The sequence below is a fragment of the Lepisma saccharinum genome, chromosome 27 (assembly GCF_977018435.1).
Source record: "Lepisma saccharinum chromosome 27, izLepSacc3.1, whole genome shotgun sequence".
Classification (NCBI taxonomy): domain Eukaryota; kingdom Metazoa; phylum Arthropoda; class Insecta; order Zygentoma; family Lepismatidae; genus Lepisma; species Lepisma saccharinum.
The window spans coordinates 12,906,092-12,910,858 of record NC_139255.1 but is presented as its reverse complement, the minus strand read 5'-3'; positions in this window follow the sequence as shown (position 1 = coordinate 12,910,858).

Below are 4,767 nucleotides of genomic sequence, written 5' to 3'. Positions count from 1 at the left end.
GGCAAATTTTCTTAGAACAATCAAGTTTAAACTAATGTCATTTAGCCCGTCTCAAGATTGATGAGACTCAGTTATTGAGTCGTTGCTGTCTGGTTTAATAAATTAAGTTTAAACTAATCTTATTTAGGAATCTTAAATTTTTATAATAAAGTACGTATCTATTTTTGTGCTCTAAAGTCAACATAAGTTTGCCAGGTGCAACGCTGAAATTCGGGTGCAGGTGGCAAATCTGAAAAATAATTATGTAAACTATTCGGGATTTCTAAGTCTACTGCAAAGAATCCACATTCTTCATCATCAAAATTAACTATGTCTATTTGGGTAGGATCAACCCACTCAAATCCACTATAGGGTAATTGTATTATCATGGAATAACCTTACAGATTATTAACGTCAGCATAGAAAATATAATTAGATTTAGAACCATCAGTCGTGTAAATATTATTTGCTTTAGCATGCCTTTGTGTACACTGAACCATCCCTCCTCGTATAATCCTCTCGATAAAGAGTAACATATCTACATCTGAAATAAGTTCTAATTTTACCTTTGTTTTTAACAGCATAGCTGCCCAGGCTAAACCAGGCAGACCGTAGAAATGAACTGGATCGAGACGATAAATAGACATAGATGTTTTTCTAAAAAATTGAAACACATCCGCAAGAATAGTTACGTCTAGTCTTAAATTATAATCGTGATAGTCACCAAATGTTTTACACTCTAGCTTATCCCACATTAATTTCGCATATTCGTATTCCTTATCTGTAATATGCTCTTCTATGAGTTGACTGTAAAACATCCCTTTAGGAGGAAGGCTTCTACCCAAAAATTGGAAGAGTCCGTAACGTAGTCATATGGATACACTCCTTTTCATCTAATTAATTTTATATCTATATTCGGAAACATGTTACGAGTGAACCTAAATTGTTCATCTGATAGTTTGCTAGCTAGATTGTCTAAGCTAGCTGAGAGAAATTTATACGAATCTAAAAATCGCATCTCAATTTGTTTACCTGTTTCGGAAATAGTTACGTACTTACTAATAGAAATATATTTCTCCTCGTTATCTGCTGGAATATTTATATTTTGCTTATCGTAACCCAAACATCTAATCAGATGATGAAAATCATAATTCGAACCATAGTGAAAAAAATACTAACATAGTTAGGTTTCTGAATCTAGAGGTTGCACGATTGACATATTGTCGAGATGATTTTTCCCGAGAAGTGGCAGTGATGGAAAACTTTTTTATTACTCTCTGTATATTGCAAATTGCAAATTGGACAAGTGACGGCATTATCAATTTCTCGAATTTCTTCAATAGATGGCAAAAACATCGGTTTAGATTCTTGTAACACAGGACCAATTTTCTTAGTTTCTTCCACCATTTTTTCAAGAAAATGTGTAACTACGTTAGGTCCTCTGTATACATACAATTTGCTATTTTCATTTTCTTTCCACACCACTATGTATCCGAAACTTGATGCCTCAAGAAGTTGGTACGATGTAGTTGAAGATGCATCTGGTTTCGGATCACAATAGGCAATCGGTTTCAGAAATGACTCGAAATCTGCAAATATGCATACCGGATGTTCTAATAATCCTTTGAATGACTTAAATTGTTCTACCTCATTCAGTTTGGGCATAATCATGCCTACAGGCTTGTTGTCACCGCAATATTTTTTATGTTCTTCACGTTTTTGAGCAGCATGAAATATGGTTAAGCATCTTCGACAGACTTCGATCTGCTGTTTATGCTTTGTTGCTTGACTTCTTACCAAACGAGAAAATTTACGAATGAGGCAATAGTGAAAGTTTTTATTATCCTTAATAAGTAACAAATTGATGACGATAGTATTATCATTATCAACAATACTTCTTCTAAGAGGTATTATTTGCTGTATAGGTATACACATTCATTGCCAAGGATTCATTCGCTTGTCTTTCAAATTTTGGTATGTCGGATATAGCAAAAAGGATACTGGATACCTAACATAGCATATTCAATCTCGTCTACATATTTTTTATAATGACTAATCCGATATGGATGATCTATCCAATGAACCGGGTGAAGTGCCGCTAAAATGCACCACATAAAACACTTATTGTCAGTGTTATGAATATTCAGCACGGCTCTCTTATGCTCAAATTCTACCTGAAGTGGAACGTAGCTGGAAGCAGAAATAGGCATGAATTTGCTTAAGTGAATAATTAACATGTGAGGACTTCCGCATAAATACTATCCCGAACTCTCAACCTCGAACTCGTCGTGTTTCTTAAACAATTCTTTGGATATTTTAGAATAAAAGTCGTTCAAATTATCAATGTCTGCCAAATTAACCCTTTACTGGAAGTATGTGTCTGACAGACACGCATGGTTTTTTTGTTCTCGTTGTGCTCTCATCCCTGTATGTTTCTGTGAAGCGAGCTCCTCAATACCTTCATAAATTTTTTTTCTTAGTTTGGTGGTGTGATTCATTGTTGTCGGTCGCGCTTGTGTGTTAGCTGATAAGAGCTTTTTTGTAACCTACCGTGTCTGAGAGGCACATACTTCCAATAACGTAAGTTTTTTGCGTGTCCCTTGGACACATACTTCCAGTAGTGGAGTTTTCTTGCACACAAGTATTATTGATGTTGATGATTAGAACTTAGTTCTAATGGAGGAAGGACCTTCTACATCTAGGAAAAGGAAACTAAGCGAAGTAGCGAAAGTGGGTGAACCCAATTTTTGCGCCAAGGTTTCAAAAATGTGGGAAGAAATGGAAGAAGAAGACGGGCTAGAAGAGGAGATGGAAGATCTATTTTCTGATGATGATTCCGATGTGGACCCCACGTTCAGTCTTGTGACATATGGTTCTTCCACTGATGATGAAGTTTGTCGTAATATCGAAGCTACTATTTCGTCTGTAAGTTGCAGGACAAATAAAGAGAATGACATTCCAGCTTTCTTTCAAGGTAAGGAAGGATATTCTTGGGAATCTAAAGAACCAACAAAGACTAGACGTGTTCCTCGTCAAAATATAATACGAGGAATTCCAAGCTTGACAAAGATTGTTAGAAATTTAGGTGAAAATCCTCAAATGGAAGATATTTGGTCTCTAATTTTTGATGACGACATTATTGATCATATTCTGTTGTGGACAAATGGAAAATTAGAGAAAACAAGAATTAAAGTCAAAGAACATCAAAAGAGCAATTACAGACCAACTGATAAGTGTGAAATAAAGGCACTTTTAGCTCTTTTTATGCTTACATCAATTTGTAAGTCTCGACATGAGGATATGGTTTTCCTATTTTCTACTGATTCTATGGGTAGACCCATATTTAGATCAGCTATGTGAGTGAAGCGTTTCTAAATTTTGTTACTCTGCCTCTGATTTGACGACTCTGAAACAAGAGAAACACGGAAGGAGACAAACAAAGTTGCATTTTCATAAAAAAAGAAAAGTTTTTCTCAATAATAGTTATTTTTTCTTACGTAGCACTTGCGTTGTGTATGTATTTTCAAATAAATTTTATAATATTAGATTATAAGAATAAATCTATGTAATACTTTGCCAAGGAAACCAAAGTTTCGGCGTTCCGTGTCTGTCAGACACATACTTCAAATTATGTAATAAAAAATCATACTTCCTGTTAAGGGTTAAATACTTGATTTTTCTTTCTTTCATAAAAAGTAGCTGTTGTTCTATTGGCTTTCTCATATTCAGAAAATAGAACAACATATACTTTTATATAGTTGTTTTCCAGTTTATTTTTCAAAATATTTATGATAGGTGTCTTAATTTCACTCACGAAACTAGAAATATCACAGCCTGGTTTCTAAGTAAAAAGAAAATCCAGGAGTTGGTTGTTGAATGCAGATCTAATTGGCTTTTGATTAGGCAACTTAATTTGTTTGGAAGTAGAAGCTTCAGCTTCAGGATGATCAATTTTTCTTTTCAATGTTCCATGTCCGGTTGATACCTTGCAAATTTTCAGGTGTTTACTTAAATTAGCAATGCTAATTATTTTCTCGCATTGAGTACAAGGCTTAGTAGGTAACAAACGATTTATTGTTGAACCTGTTTCGCTACATCTTGCCCTATGTTTGCTAATATTAGTTTTGGAGATTAATTTCCCACAAATAGCACATTTGATGAACTTGGTAGATAGCATTTTTTTAATATGATTTTCTAGAGAAAACGCAAATCGAAAAAATTAAGTAAATAACAGTAAGACGCGCAATCAACTCAAAATTCAATGAGATAATTACAATAATCGATAGAATGTAACTTAAAAAAACAATAGTTATATTTATAATATAATTTTTCAGCTCAGGTATTTATATATAAATATTCTCGGGAAAATACAAAAAAAAAAACGCACAATTAAGTCAAAATTCAATCTATGTGAAAAAATCACTTAAATCACCTTCAAAATAAAATAAATATTTGTACTAAGTATAAGAAAATAATTAATAATTACGATAAAATTTTTAGCTATGTTATTTATATAGAATTTTTCCGGAGACAATAATAAATAGTATGTAGCTTTAAAATAAGTTAAAAAACTTAGCTTTTATAAAAAAATAAGGAGCACTGCAACAACACCTCCGTACTCTTCAACTACTCTCACGATACTGACTAATCTGTAATGCGAAAACTCTTTAAATAGGCTAAGCGCAAAACCATGTTGAAAAACAGAAGACACCACGTCAAATACAAGTCATCATAATATTACGTAATAGCCTGTTGCATAAACATGATGCAACAAGTTACCTTCTGTAC